This window comes from Cyanistes caeruleus, chromosome Z (genome assembly GCF_971803275.1).
Source record: "Cyanistes caeruleus chromosome Z, bCyaCae1.hap1.1, whole genome shotgun sequence".
Lineage (NCBI taxonomy): Eukaryota > Metazoa > Chordata > Aves > Passeriformes > Paridae > Cyanistes > Cyanistes caeruleus.
Window position 1 is genome coordinate 5,508,463 of NC_141732.1, and position 24,590 is coordinate 5,533,052.

The window sequence follows — 24,590 nt, forward strand, 5'->3', positions numbered from 1 at the left end:
CAGAAGAATATTTTGCACCCTCAGCTTTGGAATTCTCAATGTAAGATGTGGTTTATTTGTTTGTTTGTTTGTTTGAGTGTTTTAATCCCAGTAATTCCAGGGATCCGTTTTATACAATCACCCCACCATTGATGGAGAAATGGGAGCATGACAAGAGCAATTCACTGTGTAAGAAGAAGGAATCCCTAAATCAATGGATATGGAGAAACAAACTTGGTTTAATGGCTGTATTTAATCAACAACAGATGAATGAGCATCCACACCAGCTGCCCCTAACAAACTGCTAAGAGAATTGTTACTTAGAGCAGTAATAATAGTTCAAACTAAAGAAAAATTTAATGAAGTATTTTCTCACTGCTACTTCATTTAGGTACTAGTTTGCCACAAGAGCATCAGGGAAAACCTGTGTAATGGGATTAAATTATTTCCCGTGAATTAAGCTCCTGTTAATAAGCATGCTGCTGCTTTATAGATGTTCTGAAGAAATGCATGTTTTACTTTCCACCTTCTTGTGTTCAAATGGCTTTAATGTGGTTTCTGGATCCAGTTTCTAACAGCAGTGACTATCTTTCTTACACTGGATAAGAATCCTTTTTTGAAGTGTTTTCTTTGTTTTGTTTGTTGTGTTTTATAGCATTCTGCTTGACTGCTGAACATCATTGGACTGAAGTGTGTTTTTCCACAGTGAGTTATGAGGTGTTCGATAGTCTAGCATCCAACACAACTGTTTTTCTAGTTGTTAAATACAGTTACCAGAAAATTGCCTGTGCAATATAATTTATTTCCTTAAGGCAGAGTGTGTTTGGAAAAACAGGGGAGTATGTTTAAAGTACATGAAATTAATCTAGGAGCAGGATCAGCTTGCATAAAAAAAAAAAAAAGGTATCTAAAATGTGCAGTTTCTAGACTGTATTTCAAATTCAGACATAATTCAGGGATAAGATGGCAGCTGTGAATGCAATTGCCAAAATACTTATTTTCTAGATGTCTCACTATGAAAAAGAAATAATGAAATTAAGGTTGGAACTTGAGAGAGGAGAGGCTCTTCGCCAAGGTCTGGAGAGTGAAACGTCCTTTGCTAGAAAAGAGGCTTATATACAGATATATTCTGCAGAGGACAAGCCATGTGATGTAAAAGCCAAACTTTTGGAACGACAAGGTGATTTAAAAAAAAAAAATAAATTATGGACCAGAGGCTACATTAGTCCCAAGTCATGAAAACAAGCAGAGATTGGACAAAATTTTCTGGTTACTTACTTATATATAAGTATATATTATATATATATATGTATATATACACATATCTCTTTTTTTCCCATGTCAAGCTCATAAGTCTTTACAAAACCCTTGCTGTCTCATATGAATTAAATATAACCTGCTAAATCTATCAATCCCTTTTTATTCTCTTGTTCTTTACCTTCTGTTATTCCTTCTCTCAGTGTGTGCAGAATTGTAATTAAAGTGTCCCTCTCAGCATCCTGCTTATCAGTATGTCCACCAGTTTTTCCTTTTACATTTCAGTGGGGGAAAAAAAAAATCTAGTCCTGTTTATTTGATTACATTCTTTCCAAGAACACTTTTTTCCACCCAGGAGTTCTCATTCTACTGCTTTTTTCTTTCATCTTTTCAAATATTTCTCATTTTTCATTGTTCATATCTGGCCTCTTCACATCATCTTTAGTTTTCTTTTTTATACAAATAACTGTATTTGTCCTTGTTTAGGGAAAATTTGGGAGAGAACCTCTGAATGGGGTCCCTCTAGAAAGCAAATCCAAACAGCCCTTCCCCCAACTGATTCAGGAAGAGATTTCCGTGGGGAAAAGTGGAAAAAACTTTATTTAACCGAAATTGAAAAATATTAAACGATAACACCTCTCACTGTTCGATGAGATGGCAAATCCAGAAAAAGTCCTTTTCATGTGGTGTAGCTTGGCTGGCTCAGGTTCTTATCAGTCCTTTTGGCGCTGGAAGGTCTAGCCAAGGCCTAGGCCGGAGTAGGCCACAGGCATCAGCTCCTGGGGTTTGTCTGGGTGTTTTTCAGTCCAAAGCAGGTTTGCACAGACCCAAGAAAAAAGGAAAAATACAGTCTGGGAAACTTCTCTGTCTCAGTGTTATAAGTGAAATTCAGCCAAATTTATCAATAACAATTTTATTGAAATATTTGCAAAATGGAATTTTGGAAACAATCACAATCACTGTCAGCGTTGAGCCCAGGATCGGCGCTGGGTGACCTCTGAATCAACCTCTGCCACACTGATTCCCCCAAGTTCACAAACTGTCTTTTAGAGAGCTCTGTTTTATACATTTTTTTTTAGCTTGAGGCTATGCAGCTTCAGTTTTTGGTTTTTTTTTCTTGTGCTGTTACATATTCATATTTTTTCTGTTGGTTTGTTCATGAAGTTTCCAAGAAATGGGGAGAGTCTGAGTAATTTTATGTGAACTGGGTATTGAGATGCATGGTCCTAGAGAATCAGATAAAGTCGGTATCAGGTAGGTTAATCACTGGGATGTTAGAGGACTTATCTTGCTTCTCAGTGTTATCTTGATTTCTGGGTGGTTCTCTTGCAAATTCCTGGTTTTCCAGCTGCTTTTGCAACCTCAAGTTGCTTGTGTTTTTTACATAAGACATGCTTTAATACTTGATTTTATATGTGTACAATAAAACACGAATTATACCAACATATATTACACTCAGCTAGCTAAAAACTAACTAAAAGCAAAGGAGAGCTCTGTCCGGCTGTCTGTCAGTGCTGCAGACAGCACAGCCCAGGAGCAAGATGAAGGTCAGTGAGGGCTCTTTCTGAACACAAACTGCAGCTTCTTCTTCCCCCTCCTCGCTCTCAGAGCCAATCTTAGAGGTGCAGAACTTTTTATGTAACATAAACAAGGTGATTTGTGATACCAGCATTATAAAGTCACTCCAGGACAGTGTGTTATGACAGCAGTATGAGGAAAGGAAGTGTTTTACCTAGGTATTTTTTTCCCTACTAGTTTTCAGAAACTCAAATATTCTTAATCTTTCTCAAACAGAGAGGGATTTCACACACTTAAAAGCCAGGGAGATGAATTTTTTGTTACCTAAGTAAATATAGTACTCTTTAAATTTAGTAGGGGAGACGTATTTGTGAACTTTTGGTGTTCACTGAAAAGACTGGAGCACTCCTGGAGTTTGTAACCTTACAAGAATGAAATGAGACTCTGAAACTTGAAAGTGCACTTGTATTGCCAGATTGTTTTTTAAAGATAATAAGAAATCTGCCCTTTCATTTGGAGAACACAGAAATTACAAAAGTTTTATGGCTGGTTTAAATTTCTCAAACTGTTTTTTGAATTTGAATTGTTTTGGTTGAATTTTTTTTATGTTTATTTGGAGTTTTTATTTTTGGTTTGTTTTTTGTTGTTTTTTTCTGGTTTGGTTTTTATTGTGACAAATGTCAAAGAATCCAAATAGTCCAGGTGTTGCTTCTCATTTCTTTTTCAGTTTTTAACTTACTGCTTCTTTTCCCTGGTCTCTTGGAGCCTTGCTCACCTTTTGATACGACCCCAACTTCTTGAACAGGGCATCTCACTTGTGCCCTGTCTTTATTATTTTCTCCAAACTGTTTTTTTGCTGTTCTTCTTGAGACTTGACTTCCTGACATCTGACAGGTCTCCCACATCATCATGTCCACTAATTTACTGTGTTACTGTGTTTTCCCAACATGTCCCTTGTGGTTGTTTCACCATTCTCCACCCAGGAAGAAATTTCAGAGGAATAGGATGAATTTGAAGTAAAAATCTATTAGAAAGTGGTGATCACATAAATGCTAACATAGCTAGTTATACTCAGTAACATAAAAAGCTAATACAAAATATTTTGACCCAAAAGCCAGTTTGTGAAATGAAGTTCCTAGTAAAACTGCTTATAGGAAAAGAACTTTTCCTTGGCATTGAAGCTTTCACAGAGACGTATATGCAGTATTTCCCTATCTTGGGGCAGTTCTTGGGCCGAAGACTTAAAACTCTTGAGCAGCAGTAAATTTCCCCAGAAAAGCTAAGCCTTTGCTCATTAGCACAAACTGCCTTACGTTGTTCTAGAGCCTTTTTCATGTCTTTACTGTTACTTAAAGTGAGCTTGAAATTAATTGATACAGACTAAAGCATCATATAGATATTTGGAACTAAACTAGCCAAGTGTTGCAGAAAAATGCATTTAACTTCCCCATGCTATTGAGGCCTCACTTGAAAGAGTTTACTTTTTGTTCCTTTCCAAAAGGAGAAGAGCTTTAATTGCTAAAAATCTCCAAATCATTTCTATGTCCTTGTTGGAAACATGCTACAGGAACAAAAAATGTGATTGTTTCTCTGTAGTGAAACTGGAAGTGTTAATGTTCAAGTGTTTCACAGGATATTGATATCACAATACACATAAGAATTTATGTTAATTATACCTTTTTTTTTCTGAACGTGCTTATTTGCAGTGATATTTGTCTTTTACTCTTTCACTTTTTTTTTTCTTTTTGGTAAACAACAATACTCAGCGACAAACATCAGCAGAAAGCAGCAGAGACTGAGAAAATGTTCAAAGTGTTCAGTGGCAGTGGGAAGAGGAACAACAAAGATTTACAGCAGAGAGGGATAACATCTGCAGAGTAAACCTCACTGAGAGGGATAACATCTGCAGAGTAAACCTCACTGAGATGGAATTCCTAATTAAAGAAAAAATGAAAACAAAGAAGGATTGTCAGGTATGATGTATTAATAGATGGAAAGTTCCATGATATGTTGGCTGAAAGTTTTTTTGATGCGAAGTGTGTGGTGTGTTGGCGTTTTTCTGGTTTAAGAGAAAAAAATCCCCCAGATAGATAAATAGTGCAGAATAGCTCTGAAGATTACAGCTTTATGAAGTTACAGTTTGTATGTAATGCTGGTTTGGGGCTTTGATGGAATGTGTTGTGGCTGTTTGCCGTGTTAAACACCTAACCCAAGTCATCAGTAAACAGTAGTAGTGAAAGACAAAGGAGTTTGTGGAAAGGACCTGAGGTCCTTCTCAAAACAAGCAGAAACACAAGTCACTTTACATTCAAAGCTGATTCTTATAAAGGCAGGGCATGATATAGGCTGTGAAGAAGCCTAATTTTAGACAGAGCATTTTTTTTTTAAGTGGCCAGGTACAGCAGGGTAGACTGAATTCTGGCTAACAGTAAAGGGCTGAATTAGTTTGAGGAGGCTCTGGAAGGGTATTGCCTTCTGTTGTGTACAGTGCTTTGTAGAAGCCACCTTCAGGGAGTTTAATGTTGCATCAAAAGATCAGGTGAAAAAGTGTGCTATGCTCTGTCAAGTGATGTTGTCCTCAAAAAAGGACAAAATGAGCAGTGGATGGCTTGGGACATCATGTTCTCTGTCAGTTCTCTGTCAGTGCTCTTTGCCAGTGGTTGTAGAGGTAGGGGTTTTATTGATAAATGTATTAAACCTACAAAATTGTAGGAAATGTAATTAACATAAATAGACTAAGATTGCCATGAATACATCAAGCTCATTAAGCAGGTCAGCATGAGCTATAGGGTTTCAGAATCTTGATGTCTCTGAACTCAGAAGTCTTTCAGAACTTTCAAAACTCTCTGAAAGGAAAATGTTGTTCACTACCACGTGCCAAACCCTAACCTGCCTTCAGTAGTAAAAAACTTCCGTTTTTCCACTCTGCTTTTGTAGCTATTCCCCTGCCCATCATCACCCTACAGTTATGTTATATATAGTTATAAAACTCTGGGAAATAATAAAAATGTTAAATCTGGACTTGACTACATTAGTTATTGCTTGAAAGCTTAATTCATTTAAACTTGTCAGATAAGCATCAGAAACATCTGGGTTTACAAATTATGACTTTGAATGTGTTGCAGTCTTTTGAACTGTGTATTTACATGCCTGGTTTAAATCTCCTTTAGTTATTCAGAGTTATAAAATGAAAGCTAAGGAGATTTAATTGTGGTCTTAATACGTGCAGAGAGGTGGGATTCTGAGCATGCGGGCAAGTCCTGGTTGGAAAAACTGCCTAATTCTGAACTTGGCAGTGAAAATGCTGAGGTAGGGATGGAGTGGAGTCACAGAGTATTGAAATGTGTCTCTGGGGCACACAGATAAAAAACATCCTCTCTGCTTTGTGACAGGTTCGTGGTGAGCTCTGCTGGGCATATCCTGGTCTGGGATAGGAGGTGCTGGAGTTCGATAAGAAGGGAAATAGCATCACCTCGTGGTTAGGCAGGAAATATATCCCTTCACGGCTTTTTTTCTTTAGGACACTTGAGAGATTGTGTGGTTTACACATGGTTTAAAAATAAATAAATTTAAAAAAAATTACTAGCTGTGTTTTTCATGAGCAAATATTTGCAGGTGGCTATGGGGATAGTGTCAAACAGTCATGCCACCCTGAAAAATTCAGAAATTCTTCAGAACTCTGAAAACCTGCAGCTCATACTGACTTGTTTAATGAGCTTGATATAATAATGAAATTTAGTGTTTGCTAATGTTAATTACTTTTCCAATATAAACTGTTTTTAAATTTTTCTGTAACAGCAAACTATCTGTTACTTCACATTTCCCAGCTCACTTTTGTTAATACCTGGAAGATAAACTTGAAAAAATAAATATTTCTACATTTTTTGAGGCACATATTTCTGCAGAAATGGTTGCTTTTTATTTATTCATTTATTTGTTTGGCATTCCAAAGGGAGGAAACCTGTCTTGCTAGACAAGCAAAGCTAGAGGATTAACTTAAATCTAGTCCAAATTCATGGGCATTTTGTAGATGTGTCTTCACAGAGCTGCAGAGTCAAATAATGTCAATAATTCTCCCAACCTGTAGCTTAGTTCAGTTTCTGTATGCGTAAATTGAAGTGCGGACCAGCTTATTTTATTCCACTGAGGACTTTGTACTTCATAATTTTTTTAAGTAATTCAGTTTCTAGATAGAAGAAAACCCTTTTCAAAATAGCAGACATTAAAATTATTTAGTCTGTGGGAGTAACTCTTTCTAAAAACATCTGATTTGAAGTTTGAGCAATTTAATTCAGAACCAAAATGAACTTTTGTCTCCATGCATCATTTCACCAAAAATTCTCCCCGTTTCTATCATTGCCAGTGAGCTAGGAGACAAAACAGATTGTAAGGGCTTTAATCTTTTAGGGAAAGATTTCCTGTAGAGATCTGGCTCTGATTTTAGATATCACTCTGCCACAAGAGATCGTGTTCACAGTGATTTTTGGGCCAACACAGATTTCTTGGTGGTGAATTAAAAGCTTGTCTGCTATTGCGTAAACACTTCTGTTGGTATGTGCTGGTGTCTTAGATCTTAAAATTCTAAAGTCTTCCTCTGATGTGGTCTCCACTACGCTGTTGAACTCTGTATTGCTTTAGTAAAGACAATACTTTAGCTTAGAAAAAGTACCTCTTGATGTATTTATTTATTCATTTACCTATTTATCTTTAGGAAACAAATGCTGTCCTGCTAAACATGCTCAGGAAGTTGAGGGATATAGAGGTAGAGCACCATGGCTGCAGCCAGATGCTGAGGCTCCAGGCCAACCATCTGGATTTCAAGGAAAAACGTCAGGAGAGACTCATCAGGGAACTGGAGGTAAAGCTTTCCCTGCTGCTGGGAGTCTCAGCAAGCATGGGTACAAGTGATCACTTTCATTTCTGAGGGTTGGAACCTCTGAGTTGGGCTATGTATGCCTTGTGTTTGATTAACAAAATGTGGAGCGTCAGTTTTGTAGGAAAGGCAAAAGCTGGTGTTTGAGCAGCAGATGGGAAGAGGTTTATGTCACTGGGAAAATACTCTTATAGAGGTATAGGGGAAATATTTGTGTAGGATTTGTGAATTTTATTTTTTTTTAATTAAGCTTGTTAAGTAGTTAAATCTTGTGGGAGGAGGCAATGCTTAAGCCTTTTGGCTGATGTTGTGGAGTAGGTTTGGTAAGCTCTGTGCTGTTGCTGATTTTCTCTTTAATACGACTTCCACAGATCTCTGTTTCTCAATTATTTTCTTTTTGTGAATGTGAGAGATTACACAGAGTTTAAATTTATTGCCAACAACCCGTATTTTAAAATTTTTGCTTATTTTTCTGTGAATGTTTCCCTACTGAGGTGCTTAGAGCCAAGATTCAGTATCACATGCTTGCTACTTTGCTTTAGCTGGCCAAAATCAATGACTTCACTTGTATATATGTAACCTTAAGTGTCTTAAATGACTGCTGGAGTCTGAGACACAGAGTGTGTGCCCTTGTTTCTGATACTTAGCTCTAAGATCCAGAAAAACACTGAATTTCATATAATATGAAATTCATGAGCATGTTTTCATGGTGATGAAACATATGAAAACAACTGTAAAAGTTAGATAGAAAAAGCTAAAAGTGTGAGAGTGTAGATTAGAGAGTTTTCTTAAGTCAATGGGTGAAAAAGTTAGTTTAGATTTTAAGTTAATTTACAAAGCAGAAGGCAAGATGGAGGATTTAGAATGTTGTTTCTTTTCCTTCTTTCTTCTTCATGTTCTTCTTCTAGAGGTTTTTGGGTAATAGTGAGTGATTGGACAGAAAATGCCACAGCGCAGCACACAGCTGATGGGTCATTGGGTCATTAAGAAAAATAATATACATGTCTATTGTTAATTGGGTGAAAATAGGTATAAAGATAAAAGAACTGCTTGGTTTGGGACCATTTTGTGTCTTCAAAGGCCAAAGTGAGCCACAAAGTGAGCCACAAGGCCTTTCTGTACCACCAGAGGAAAATGAACCAGATTGCAGTGAACTGAACCTGTGCAGCAATTCTGGAGACACCTGCCAGGTTTTGTGATAACATCCTAATAAACACAAGAAACAAGATCCTATCAGGCTTTGGAGTTTTTGTCCTGACCCAGAGGACTGTGATAAACAGGATTCCCTGTGAGGGAACATCCCCAAGGAGCTCAGCTCAGAGGAGACTGAGAAATCCAGGAGGAAAGGAAAGTACAGAGGAAGTGCAGCAGAATCAAGAAAGAGAAAAAGAAATGAAAAAGAAATTTGTAGGAAAAGTTACAATGACTTTTAATATTAATGTCTTTTTCTTGATCTTTGTTGCATCACTTGAAGGCAGGAGTCATTTTGGGGTGTACAGTCCTTTTCAAATCAGTCATCAGTCTAAGTGAAAATATTTTTTTTAATAGAAAACAGTGTAGTTAAATTTGCATGTGAATTTCTATTAGGACAGCTCTGAAGTAACTGCTTTTGTTAAAACCATTTTTTCAATTTAAATTCCATGTCCAGGCCTTTATGGAGCTAGGTATCTGTGATTGTTAAAAGTGCAGCAAGAACATAATCCTACATCAATATTATAACTAAACAGAAAATATTATTCTAATATTCTGGATATGTAATTTTTTTTCTTTTTATTTATTTATTGATATGAGTTTTCAGAGCTCCGAAGTGACGATACCATAGGTTGGTTTATGGAGGCCTAATAAACCAAACAAATGAAGTTGTCTTTGCATAATACTATCATCTTTTTGGACTTAAATATTTTCAAAGTGTGCTTTTGGGCAGCTACATTGAGAACAAACAAACTGGAGGAAAATGCTGAAGCAGCAAGACTAGCACATATGGAATGTAAATAAATGACAGAAATCATGCAGGTAAACTTTTTACTAAATATTTTGTAGAAGTTTACAGTAACACAGAAGATGAACTTGTAAAGGTACAATCTTCCAAAAATGTTAAGACTTCCCTGCTTCAGTGAAAACACTGAGTAGATTTTTTTGCAATGAGTGTCAAAATTGTAAAAGATAATAGAAAAATAGCTCCTTCTTTTCAGGCAACTATCAAGTTAATAGACTAAATATTAAAATAAAATGTAACATTCTTATGTTTGGGAGTTCAAAGTAGAGTTGAAGCAGTGAGGGGAAAGGAAATGTTTCAAAATAGTTAAACTGTTAAATTATCCAGTCCTATATCTTTGGAATGGGCTTAGATAATTTTGGTGATACAGTGCATACATCCAACTTCTCTAGGTGTGAGATATTAGTGCATCCTGAGACTGCAGTTCCAAATGTAATTATTCAGAGTACATTTCAGTTTCAAAGCTACTATGTGTGCAGTTACCAGAGAAGCTTAAATATGTGAAAAAAATGTAATATGTATACTTGAATATTAAATTCTTGTGTTATTAAACTGTATCACACAGGGTTTGAGCCATTCAAGAAATTAGATTTTTTTTTAAAAAACAAGTGTGAAAAATTTATAAGATGATTGCTATGTGATCTCATACTGACCAACAAAGCCTTCACACCGTATTTTTGCAAAACTAAATGAGAAAACAAACAGGAATTTCATCCTTTTTTTTTCTTGTTTTCTGAGGAATACAAATAAGCATTGCCACTTCTTTAGTCAGTTATTTTCTTATGACCTTCTCTAAGTACAGGCATGTAGATTTCTGAAGTGATGATTGAATAACTAGGGATGACTTAGTTTTCTTGATTCACTCTCTTCTTTTACAACATACAAAGGAATTAGAAGGGTGACACTACCTGAAGTGAGAGATTTATCTTTTATGGTAAAGAGCTGGTAAGGTTTTCTTATCTATTCATGTACATGAACAAGCTCCACATGAGCTTTATTTTGAATGTAAGTGTAACTTTTACTGTTAATCCCACCCTTTCCCAAGTCTGCTTAAAAAAATAGAATTCCCTGGAAAACTTCACTAATATAAATAAAACAGGAAAATCTAAACACTGTGAAAGGACAACAAAATGTGCTTTTGGTCAGCGTATCTATTTCTCTCTGCTTTGAACTCTATGAATTAATACATTTTTACATGTGTTCAATGCTTTCTAATTCCATATAGAATTAGTATAATATATTCACCTGTAAAAAGCAGAACAGAACAGTGAGCAGCATTAAAGACCATGGTAGTATTTCCTGACTTCCTTTAACTGCTTTCTTATCACTTGGTAGTTAGGAATTCAAGAACTTGAAGATGATTTGAATGAAGAGCAAGGCAGCAGGAGAGGAGCTTTTACAGTGGTAGAACAGAAAGATTTCAGAGAGTCAGAAAATGCACATGAGAGAGGAAAAAATAGTAAGTTTCCCTCTAAACCATCATAAAATGTCAGTAAACAGCTTGAGTACAACTTGTTGTTCACGTTCCCTGCAATTTTCAGTCAACAGAAAATCTAGTGCAACCTGCCAAACCAACCCAAAGGGTCAGAACCTGGCAGTCCATTAATAACAGACCCATATCAGTAACCAAAGAATTGTGAGTGGGTACAGATGATAACTGGCCTGTTACAGATTATTTGCCAAACCAAGAATTTTGAGAATCATAGTTATGGTAGGGTCCAGCCTCCGGTAGTGGTTGGGGTGAGCTCAGGACAACACATCCAGCAGGTCTAGAAAAGATGGTTTTTCTAAATACACTTATTATGCAAACATTGTTTTCCACTTCAGCGAGGCAGTTGAGGAAATCACCAGAGGAAATCATATTTCCTGCCTGGCACAGTCTGCTCTGTGTGTAGAAACAGAACTTGGGTGACCTCTCTTTCAGCCTAGAACTAGAACCCTAAAATATGGGTCTGCGTACACAGATGTTCATGTTGACTTACACAAGGATTAGTGGGAATGAAAGAAATTCATTTTCCTACAGGAAAGGAAGTATTTGGCCTGAGCAACTCATTCAAGATTGATGGTTATGGAGATATTTTTAGTAAGATACTTAAATCTTGAGCTTTAAAATCCTTTGTCATCCTTTGCAAACATCAATTTTAAGCAAGTGTTTGGCTTTCCTGACACCATGCCTAAATACTCAGTCAATCTTTTTAAATTCTTCCTTGGATTCCTGTCTCTGTTCTGTCTCCTTTGTGCTGTTGTTTGGTCTTGTAGTTTTCTCATCAGTTTTAGTCATGCCAGGCTCTTGATATATCTGTTTTCCTGACTGACACAGTACAAAAACAGACTAAAATTCTGTGTAGTCTGCTTTAGAAATCAAGCCAGAATAGAGTCAGGGATGTAGAAAACTTAGGAGCAAGAACTGTATGTGAAATCAGGGTTGATGATGCAAGATGTGACATGGTCTTTTTGAAGAGAGCTATTGTGTTAATTAAAATATGAATATTTTTTGATTTATATATAATATATATAATTACATAATATAATAATATATAATTATATAAGCATATTATGTTATGTGTAATTTCAAGGCCATATACAAATAATGAATTGAATTTCATGACACGAGGTTTGCTAACTGAAAACATAACCACTTGAAAAGTCTTTCTTAGAAGGAGTATAAATTTCTTCATTCACCTAAAAACAGCAAACAACTTCAGATGCCATGTGACATGCTAATGTGGTATCTGCCATATTCATTGGTTATCCTTTAAAAGAATGTAGTGCATTTGACAAAAGTAATTTTGGTTGAAGTATCTTATTGTGCCAGCTTTCCAGTTTATGAAGACACCCTTCATCCTCAAATGCCCAGTGGAGAGAGGGGGCTGAGGACAGGAAGAAAACTGAAGAAACCTCTGGGAGATAAGTGAATGCTGCAACCAGCTTCAACCTGCATGAAGGTCCAGTGGTAAGGAAAAGTAAATAATAAACTGAATCTTCTTTTTTCTTTCTGGAGAATAACAACTTCTTCCATGCAAGCATTAATGTATTAAAAGAGATTTTCTAGTTAGCCTGGAAAAGTAATTTCATCAGGCGCAAAAGGAATACAAAGAGAGAAAAGCAACTATCTGCCTTGTCAGACAGTGATGATTGCTACTTCTAGCTACTAAACAAAATGACAAGCTGAAAATGTTCATCTAGAAACCTTAAATGCTTGCTAGTTGTTGTTGTGGAAAGAGTTTTCCTTTTTATTTGTAATCCTTCATAAAATATATGTTATACATGACAAAAATTCAGGACAAAATTCCATTCATGAGAAAGATTTATGGTAATGGAAACAGTATTTAAGAGTATTTAACAGTGTACTCAGAATTAATGTTATGCTACTGAAAGGTAAAAAAGCCCATGTATTGTCTCACTGTCATGTTCATACAGCTAGTTGTTTTAATTGTTTTACTCAAAGGATTTCAAATTACAGGACTGTTCTGAGCAGGTAATAAAAATACTCGTTTTTGGATGAGTTGTATTAGTGGTTCCCTTATGAGATTAGATATTTATTGCCTTGGATGGCTTTGCATTTTTCCAAAAGGTATTTGTATTTGTTTGGGAAGTGGGACTGCCTGTACATGATCCTGTTTACTCCATTGAGACAGCTTTGATTTTGCTTCCCAAAATGAAAAAGCAGAAGACTGTAGAAGAAAATAAGCACAGAAGACATTTAATATATTGCTGTTGGTCTTTGCTATACTCATGCTAAAATTGTGTGAAAATGTCAGGATGTTCTTTTCCCTTCATTTTCACTTCCTGCTTTCCTGACAAATACAGTCTTTTTTCATTTTTTATACCACCTTTATGGCCTCTGAATATGTTCTTTCCACTCCAGTCTAATAATCTTATATTGATTTCTGACTGTGCTGATACAATGGTTTACATCCTTTATCTTCATGGCATTTGAGATACAGCTTTCTATTATCTTAATAAAGTTTCAAAGTTGCTTGTATGTGCTAAAAGTATGAAGAAATGGATTTCTACTGCATGCTGCTGCTGCTAAAATTTATTTATAACTTGATCCAGTTTATTACACCACTGATTAATTCACTGTAAATAAATGAGGCATGGCTTGGGGAGTTTGACTGATGGAACTGTAGGCCTGTTTTGGCCAGCTATCCAATCATATATAACCATGCAAAACAAATTCTTAAAATAATTTACAGTGGGTTGTGCTGCCAAGCCAACTGGACAATTTTCTGTGTGCTGTGCAGGTGTTTAGGCACAGTTTGAATGCACCTGAAAGTATTAGCATGGCTGAATTAATTTCACCCACTAAGAGCACGGAAATTTTTATCTGTGCCAGGTCATGGTTGTGGCCCCTACAGGACTGGGATTTATTCACCTATTTTATTTACCTACTGTGTGTAATTAGATAAATTTTATGAAATGTTTTCTTACTCTGCTGTTGTATTATGCAATATTAGAACTGCAAGCATTAGAAATGAATTGGGGAATTTTGCAAAGCTGTGAGAATGAACTTTGCAGGCTTGTTTTCAGCCACATCCAGCACTGCTACTACGCATATGATGCATCTCCTTTGATTTTACCACTGCCCAGATGCAGCAATTAATTTTTCTTTGTGTTCCAGAGTGAGCCGCCCATCCTCCTAAACTTATACCAGAGAATGGCAGACGGCCATGTGCTTGCCAAAAAGCCAGACATTCTGGAAGGATTACCTTGGACAGAGTGTTGTGTGCTCTTGTATGAGTTATTGTTGAATGCAATGAGAACGTTGAGAGAATGTTGAAGCCCTGATCTTGAACTTCCACAAGGTGAATGGGAGGGTGAGAGTCCCAAGTCACCAGCTGCCTCTTCTGAGGTTACTGCTGAGGCTTCTGGGAAGTCCTCACAGTTTTACTGAAAGGGTGATCACTGAGCAGCTGCTGACACAATAGCTGTCTGCTCTAACACCAAGGGATGTTTTCAGGCATAACAAACTTGTCTGCACTGTCTGAAAGGCCTTCTAGAATTTTCCCCCCACACCACCACAATTGTTGGTGAATAATGCACAGTGAGGGTTTCCAGTGCTCACCAGTGTGAGAAAACTGTTGAGGATGCTCTTAAAACTCTCAGTATTTTTTTTACCACAGACCACCTTCTGTATCATCACAAGAGATCTGGTTTCCATCACTTTTCCCTTGTCTGTGAAGGTCATAGAAGTTCATGTTCACACTGCAGTCTTGTTAAAAGGACTAATATTCATACCCCTGCAAGGATTTGGATGTTTACAAATGAACACCATTAACAGTGGCTTGTCCACTGCTCAGTTTGATGGAGTTGCCACAGGCATTTAGATGTGACTGGAGTGTGCATCAAGTCTCTCAGCTCCACTTTCTGTGCAGGGCATTCTGAAAGGACTATCTGATACTAGCCACAGGGAGCTAATTAAAAGCTAATAATATTTAATAATAATAATAATAATAATAATAATAATAATAATAATAATAATAATAATAATAATAATCTTACTGATGAAGAAATTCACAGAATATAGTCATTTACCATCATAAAGCAAGTCTTTGTTTACCACAGTCGAGTGGCAAAATACAGTTTCTCCAGGAATGCCATTTTAAAACTATGTGCTTATTTGAAAGAATACCAATGTAGGATATTTTTTTTGTTGTTTAATTGTAACTTTTGGATTATGACATTTTTATTTAGAAACACAATAGAAATACCTATTATAATACATGTCAGTATTTGTGTGAAGGAAGAGTTGTTCTTTTCAGAGTGATTTTAATGCAAGTGAGCTTATGTGGCCTTTCTCCCCAGAAATACTTGTGTTTTTAGGAAGGAAAAAACTGCTTTTTAAATAAGTCAGCTGGCTCCGGAGGCTAAGCTATGCCATTCTTTAGGGTTTCGCTTTGTGTTCAAGTTTATTTCTCTTTTAAAGTAGAGAAAAGGGAAGGAAAGGGAAGGGGTTGAATATTGTTGGCAGTGTTTACAGGGCTTGTGTCTTACTGTTGCTTGCTTTTTAATTAACTGTTGTTATTAAGACTTACTGTGAGATCTCTAGGGCACTTCTCATGTACTTAGCAGTTTTTCTGGGATTTTACATTTTCTGCGTTATACAAAACTTTTTTCCTACAGATCTGTGTTGTCACACTATATCAAGAATGGCAGAAGCACGACACAGACTCTCTAGCTGGGTTGAACAAGAGAGCAATTTTTATTATTCCTGATCTTCTTTTATAGACAGCTCTGAGAAGGTCCAAGAGGTAAAACTCTCATTGGTCATTAAACCAACACGTCACCAATATTGGACAGTCGTGTGACTTAGTTTCACACAGGCTCAAGCTAATGCCTGAAGCCTAAGAATCTCTTATTTGACCATTGTCAGTTCCCATACTATGTGATCTATCTGGAAGTGTCTTGCTGATATTTTCTAGTAAAAAAGTGCAGGTGAGTCAGTAAAAACCAATATGACCACAGACAAAGACCCTCTAACTAATTAAAGTTAGAAAGTGGTATATTTATTCACCAGTGGGCAGCGTCGGAATCCTCCCCAAAAGGTGTGACCACCTCAAACAAGGTTCTCTTCCCTCTATTTCCCAAAATCTCACATACAATACATATGCATAACCTCAGCACCTCCCATCCCCATTCAGTATTAAAATGAGGCTATTAGTCCTTCATACAGGTCTCTTGATTTGGGTCAGTGGTCTCTAATAGGGTCAATGGTCCTCAAAGGAAGAATGAAGGTTGCATGATCCTTTGGCATGATCCAAGGACCCCTGCTTGGTGATTGATTGGTATTGAGTCCAGGTGATGGTCATTGTTCTCACCGGTTTCAATCTGTTCTTCTAACTCTTCATTTATTCCATTTTCCTCTATAAACAAGCTCATAATAGAAAACAATATAACAATTAACTCTGGCTTAAGCATCTAATAATCATTAACTTACCATTTGCTTATTGGACTTATATCTTGATCATTATAAATTGCTTCTAACTCTAGCAAAATCTTAACCCTTCAAAAATCATGATTCATTTTCCCACTCCTTTTTCAAGGTTAGTAAATTCTTTTACTAATATACAGATTCTTCTTCAAAGCAAAGCTGTATGGTTGGTGTCCTTTAAGACTGTACCATATGTTCTTGATATTGGAGTTAAAGCTGCTACTTGCTTCAGCATTCTCTATTTCCAAACATAAATTATAACAGACAGAGTCAAATGTATACGAACTAAAATAATCAAAACAATAATTGGGTGAACCAAGGTATTAAGCAGACCAGTTGCAGTTGGTGACAACCCAAAAAGCACATCTCACCAATGATGGGATGGGCTTTCTTCTAACTTTTTTAATACTCTCCGTATAGTCTCTGTCATGATGTATTGTAATCAAAGTTCTCTTCCCTTCATTTTTAATTTCTTCAATTTATTGTGTTTCAATAATTGTTCAACTAAAGTTAAGTTCTTCCCTATAGGCACAGGTGATTTCTTGCACAGTAGTCAAGTTCACCTTTATATGTTGGTGCGATACGATAGGTGCCTGGTAGGAAAAATAACATCCTTCAATTTTGACAAAGTTACAAATGCACAAATTAAATTGAGTTTCATTGACAATGATCTCATTTACCATTATAGTGTGCCATCCTGTCCTAATGCAGACACAACCTTGTCCTTTATATACAAGCAGGGTTGTTTGATTAATGGGATGCATTTCAAATGCTTTGCTCTGTATCCAAACAAGTATTTTTATCATCACTTACATTATCTTCACATATAAACCCCAATTTCTCTTTCATTGAACAGGGTTCTAAATTAATGGTTTGCCACTTTCCTTCAACTTTCCATGCCCACATTCCATGTTCAGAAGGATATAGTATGGTCCCTTCATGATTTAGTCCCAAAGCAACAACTGGATGTATCAAACTCATTGATGCATCATAAATAGTCAAAACAAAAACTGTTACCATCCTTGTCACAGGGCTGTAAGTAAAATTAACTAAAACCTACTAAGACTGGAGCTCTCTTTCTAGATCTGAGGCAATATCCCAAACAATCTTTATGAATTTCAGTGTGGAATATGCCTTCTCCTCTGTCCCTGATGACTGAGGCAGCTACTGATTGCATCCATAACTGTGCTTGTGCACGCCCAAGTGCCAAACGAATATTTTCACTAGCTGTACCTAAGGTATTAATTATGAATTGATGATCCTGCTCTTCTATATTTTCCCATTCTGATAATATTTTAGACAACTTCCACTGGCTGATATCTAATACCAACACAGAAGATTGTAAAGGTTGTTTCAGTTTAACTATATCACTACTAATTACTGTCAATTTGTTCATTAATACTTCTGAATCCATGGTGTTTAGAACCCCTAGTCCCGTCTCAAATAATCCAGTAACATATCTCTTCTGTTTGGACATATATGGTATATGCCTCCGCAAGCAGGTGGGCTAATCCATAAAAGAGGTCCTTAAAAATGGAGCACACTCAGGCTGAATTATCAGAGGCACTTACCTGTATTGCCATCTCTGCTCGTTTTAATCACCACTTTGGATTAACCAACAATTTTTGAATTCCTGTCTTCTTAACAGCATATTGCCCAGTTTTGGTAATTATGGGGTTTATGGGTTCTAAAGTGTTTTGAGTCATCCATTGTGGTTCTTTTAAGGTTAGCACTGGTCGAGGTGGTTGAGTCATCATAATTTCGTCTTTTCAGGGAGCAGTACAAACTTGAGTTACATTAAAATCAATCTTAAAGTCCTTAATTGCACATCTTTCTATTTTGAGACTAATCTCAGAACAGTTAGTTACACATTTGTCACAGCATTCAGGGCCCTTTCAAATAGGTTTCATGGGTTTCTGATGAGATTCATGGAATCCATCTTGGACAAATGCATATTTACATCCCCAAACATTTCTTCTTTCCCACACAGTTGCATTTGTAACTTTTAATATCTGAATCAGAGACTCATGGGTGTCAAAATCATAAGTTTTCCTTGGCACTCATATTATACCAGTCACATAATATACAAGTGGTACTGCATTAGCTGTGGCTATAGTGATGATCGTAAATGTCACAACTCTCCAGGCTTTACTTACTTGATTATCTATTACAACTATATAAACTTTTCTATTTTTCAGAGGGTTGCTATTACTTATCATCTCACCCACACTCTTATTTATTTTCCCAAGAAAGTTAGTTTCAGTTCATTATCACCCAGTATAACTTTCCAGAGTCCTTCAGGAGCTTTCTTCACTCAGGAGTGATGGATCCAGGCACTTTGTTTCTTGATCTTGATTGCAGTAAAGGTGGTGAGGAACATTTGGAATGGTCCCTCCCACTGTGGTTCCAAAATTTTTTCTGCAAAAGACTTAACATATACATAATCCCCAGGCTGTACATCATGTACTTGTCCATCTAATTCTCTGCTTCAAGCCCCAGCCATGTTTCTCAGTTTCTCTAAGTTGTTTGTTTAGGACTATCATACATCTGTGTAAGGTTTCTTCCCCTATTTGAGTGGTTGTTGTCCCTTCTTGAATTCCATATGGCCTTCCATATAATATTTCAAAAGGGCTTAGTTTTTCTTTTACTCTTGGCTTAGTCCAAATTTGTAACAATGCTAATGGAAAAGGCCAATGTAGCTTTGCCTCTTGTATGAATCTTATAATTTGCTGCTTAATCAAATGATTAATTTTCTCCTCTTGGCAGCTTGACTAAGGATGATGTGCAGTATGAAGTTCCCAGTCTATGCCTAAATGGCAGCTAATTTGCTGCACAATTTTTGAAATAAAATGTGTCCCCCTATCTGAGGACATTGTGACTGGGACTCCAAAGCATGGTATTATTTCTTGTAACAATGCTTTGGTTACCTCTTGTGCTTTGACACTTTTGGTAGGGAAAGCTTCTGGCCACCTTGAAAAGGTATCTGTTAACACCAATAAGTATCGGTACTCTCCTTTCCTGGATAATATTGAAAAATCAATTTGCCATTGCTGCCCAGCTCCGTATCTTTTCCCAGTTTGCCCAAGCTTTGGTTTAGGAGTATTTTTGGGATTGGTTTAGAGGCAAAGGCTGCATTGGTGAGTTACCTGAATTACTGTACTTTGTAAGTTTCTGGCTATGATTCTTTGAAATAACTGTAAGGACCATCTATTCCCCAGTGTGTTTTCTCATGTTCTTCTCTCACTAATGACCACAACACGTAAGAGGGGATCACAAACCCTTTTTTCCTTTCATCTGTAATAGCCCACCTCTTTTGATTTTAACTTCAGTTTTCTTTCCCAATAAGTCTCTTGCCCTTTTTACTATACCTTAGCTTACCATCAGTGGGGTCTTCATTTCTTCATGCAGGAACAGAAACGACACAGCACCAATATGATTATCAGATCATTCATTTATTCTCTAAGTTTGGTTACATTTATACTGTATACAAATCTTTTCATACAGGTATCATTTCTACAATTGGCTGCATGTGTTGTTCACATGCCCTTATAAGCATTTTTTTTTGATAATTACATTTGTGTATATGGGACCACAACTTGTTCAACTACTCTATTTCTCGTCCTGTTTAGCTCTTCCTTTGTGCTCTTTTGCTGACCACGACTGTTCCTTCCCTATCTGATAACCTTGACCTTTTTCTTAACTTCCTCTTTATGGTCAAACATCTTCTAATGAAGCTCAGGCTACTACATCTCCCCCTCTTTAAAAATTGAGTAACTAAATTGTGCAACATTTGTTGCATTGTAACAATGAACATTTAATATGTACATAATGTATGTACATATTATATGATAAATGTTACATAATTATGTACATTTAACAAGGTACATAATGTAATATTTAGGCATTGTAACAAACAAGGAAGAAGCAGCAGAAAGCTTAGAAATACAATCAGTAACATTATTGCCCTCTTGACCAAGGTCTGCCACCAACCCCTTAAACCCAAACTAGCAAGCCAGCCTGAAAAAGGATCATGTCATTCTCTGATATGCTTCATGTTTTCATGTAGTCCAGCCAATTGTTTATGAATATTTTGGGAGTGCTCAGATAAGTTAAAACAACACATTCCTTCAAAACCTTCACATCCGTGTCCATGTGCTAATAACAAAAAAATCTATAGCTGCACGATTCTGCAGGGTGCCATGCCTAATACTATCAACATCAGTCAGCAACTCACTCAACACTTTCTTAGTCAAATGCAACTGTTTGTCAACCCAACAGGCAAGACGAGCTTTATTTTTCATATCCGTGGCAGCCATTCCCTCTGGTAAATGGAAAGATGTTGCAATGACAGACAGTCACCAATGATGGTAATTGCACATTGGCATTACAGGTCTCATCAAAATTCCAAATGGATCGATGTGATCTTTGATAACGACTTTGAATGGCATTCAATAAATTCCTCATGTGGGGAGCAAATAATGTTAGTGGACCAAGAGACCATGGTCCACTGAGATGATATGACATTTAAAAAAAAAAAAAAAAAAAAAAAAAAGTAGAAAACATGGAAGTGAAGGCTTTGAGAGAGGCTGCTGGGAGTTTCTTCTCTGCTTGAGAACAAGCCAATAGCTGGCCATTTCTCAGAACTGACACCATTTTTGACCACTAAAAAGTAAGATCACTTTTGTGAATACCACTTTTTAAACCTAAGCCTGGGAATTTCTGACTCTCTTTTTGTTACTGGCCTGGAAAGGTAGCAGTATTCCGGCTGTCCTCTGCTTCCTCTGCGGCCTGTCCGCAGAGGTGGGAGGGGCTGACCCGGACTCCAGCGGCGCCTGGGTGAGAATGGAGACTGTGGAGCTTCCCAGGGCTCCAGGCTTACCCAGACTCCAGCAGCTCCTGGACAGAGGATGGAGACTGAGGGGCCTTCCCCAGCTGTAGGCGGGGCTGGGCTCTTCAGTGGCCTCCAGCTGTGGGCTGGGCTGGGCCACAGCTTTTGACATCTCGCCCCCCAGCTTTTGACATCTGGCCCGCACAGACGGCTCCAGGCTGAAAACCATCCACTGCCTTCCAGGGGCTGCCCAGCTGAAATCTGACACCATGAATACCCACCCGTGGCCTGGGCAAGATTTAACTCTTTCACTACACAGATGAGACCTTCTCCAGAGAGAGGAAAGAGAGAGTGAACAACATGTAAAGAGAAAACATAAAACATCAAAGTCAGTGAAGGAAGGAATCAAGCCTCAGATGGAAGGAGAATGAGATACTTTAATAAGCTGAAGTATTCTTTCACTAAGGGCATGGAGATGGACAATAAAGTTCTGAAAAATAACTCCTTTAATTCATAAAAGAGTATTGGGGAGAATGAAGTATTCAAACTGTAAATCTAAGTATCCACTGATGAACCTAAGAAGATAGTAGAGTAGCTGTGATCCCGTGAGATGCTTGAACAGAGAGAGAGAAGTGAGAGTTGATGAAGTTCCTTGGCCGCCAGGGAGAGAAGAAAACCTCTGCTCCCAGAGATGATCACAAAGACAGATGAAGAGAACCTTTGCCTATGAACAATTCATCCTTAAATTAATACCCCTTGAGTTGATGGCCCATGAACTCACACCTCTGAGTGGTGTGGAAATGGGAGGAAAGCATGATGGCAGAATTTTTTCCAGGCGACTGCCAAACATGGAAATGAAGAGCAAAGAAAACTGTTTTTCTTGTGGAGAACTCTACATGGAATAACAAGACAGAACTCCTCTCTCTATGAAGACTGATTAAAAGCCTATTGTCTAGTTGGTACTACTTTAACATCCCAAGTTTTGTCTCTATGTTGTCAGTTGGGCAAAGAAAAAAGTTGGGATGGGGAGAAAATGTTTTAAAGTTTTATTCTGATTTCTTATTCTTGTAGTTCTGTTAATAAACTTTCTTTAATCCTTGTAAGTTTCAAGCCTGTTTTGCCCTTCTCCTAATCCATATCCCACAGCAAGAAATGAGTAAGTACTCTGGTGATTTTTAGCTAGAGCTAAAGCCACAACACCCCCCAACAGGTCAAAAAGCTTCAGCCTAAGCCCCGACTTGATTTTTCCAACAGCAGCTGGGCAGAATTTTCTAACTCACTTCTGAAGAACAGTGCTCACATCTTTAGAGACTCAAGCAGGAATCTTTCCAAAGACCTCCCAAGGTTTGCAGCTACCGTGTGTACATGAAGAAGAAATGTGCTAAGACCGTCTCAAGGCACCTGTCTCTACAATCACAGCACCACATACAAGAGCAGACATGCCTCCAGGCTAAAAAAACCTTGTCATTTGCAAGTTCAACCTCCAAAAGGGACAACACATAGATTTAACAAAGCAACAGAACTCTGCCTTACTGGGTGTGTGCCTCTGATGACAAATCATATTGAGAGACCGCCAGTTATTCACCACCCTTCACAGAAGTAAACGTGAACACCATTTATTTCTATCTTTAGCACACCTTCTATAGGGTTCTACAGGGTCTGCGGGCTAAGCAAGTTACTATTGGCTAATACACATGGGTTTACATTTTTTCTCCTGTACACAAGGATATTGTTTTGCTTTACTCTCTCTTCTGCAGGAAGGTTTCAAGGACTCTAGCCTTTAATATCATGACTTATTTCAAAGACTGGTTTGAGCAGACAGGCCTTTACTAATATATAAAATATATCAACAAAATCAAGTGCTCCTTGTGGATTTTCTGGTTAGTTTTTCAATGCTGTTTTCAGTCTGTGCCACTTCTAGAGCTTTTGAAGAAAGAAATTCTGTAGCTAGGATGGAGAGGAGCTCCCAGGCCACTTCAAACTACAACTCCAGCAAACCACAGGCCAGGTTTTGTAGCTTCCATGGAGTAGCCATGGAAAGGCTGAGTTCAACAAACAATGATGAAATCATTGAGATGCTTACATGTTTCAATAAACTAGTCTGCAGTAAATGTCTGACAGGTTTCTATCTCCAGCATGCAGACTTGAAAAGCTGCTGATGGAAAAAATGGTGGCTCAGTCAACTGTCTGAGCCAACTGTGTGTTTACTAGAAATCAAATGGAAAGAAAAAAATCCATTCCCTGTGACTTTCTAGTGCTTGGCTTTTCCTTTTTAACCACGTTCTCCCAACAGCAATCTATTGGACATTTCTTTCTTCTTGATTGGTTTTGCACTACAGAGGGAAAATTTCTAAAAAATAAGATAGTTTTAGATAAGGTTGCAGCAGCACAGATTCTGGCCTTTGCTGCTGCTGTCTTTTAAACCAAGAGTTACAATGGAATGCAATGGCAGAAAAAACAGTCTGGTTTTTCATGACCATAAAACAACGAATAATGGTAGAGCAGAAATGTAGAGCAGTGCCTTCATGTATGCAGCCTTCAAAGCTGCCTTTTCAGAAGGTGCAAGAACACAATTATCTACTTGAGAACACTGTCCGAGAAGGATGTTCCCATAAGAGATAAGGCAGCACAAGAGGAATTTGAGATAAGCACAGAAGGCTTCACTATCGACCCTGGCTATTGATGTGTTGTTCTTGGTGTAAACAAGAGAGTTGGAGAGTCACTCGGGCACGTGGAAGAGAGGAGGTGTATAAGTGTCAGCCGTGTATCACACGGGTTATTACCTACTCTAGAGCACAATGGTTGACTGACTTTGGTGGTCCATCATTAGATCAGTTGCCTGGAGGGAATGCTCCAAGGGGTGCAGTCAGAGTACTGCATGAACAACAACAGTTTCTAAACTCGTTCAAACAGATTAAAGATTTTGGACAGAGAGTATTAGCAGACATTAGCTTTGAGCTTCTTAAACGCTTCACATTATTACATAGTAGGCAAGGCAATAAGGTAGTGAACACCAAGTGTGGTCTGGGTGTTGGAGTTGCCCAAAGTTGGCAAGTTTGTAGTCCTGAATGGGACAAGGCAGAAAGACGATGGTGACGTGCACACCCATGGCGATGTTAGTGTTGATTTTTTGGGGTTTTTCATTGTATGGTGAGGGGTGTTTTTGGACAAAGCACAAAGAAATGTTTGGGTAACCTGGCATAAT

General features: G+C 37.5%; 1 long non-coding RNA gene across 2 annotated transcripts; it reads left to right on the plus strand.

Moving 5' to 3' along the window:
- Positions 1-1,975: 1,975 nt before the first annotated feature.
- LOC147648014 (uncharacterized) lies at positions 1,976-12,576 on the plus strand. Of its 2 annotated transcripts, none has more exons than XR_015280327.1 (6): positions 1,976-2,490; positions 4,521-4,727; positions 7,466-7,612; positions 9,426-9,640; positions 10,959-11,082; positions 12,439-12,576. It is a non-coding gene; the product is annotated as an uncharacterized LOC147648014 (long non-coding RNA). The 2 variants fall into 2 exon arrangements; XR_015280328.1 differs by having other exon boundaries at positions 1,995-2,490; positions 10,963-11,082.
- Positions 12,577-24,590: the final 12,014 nt, after the last annotated feature.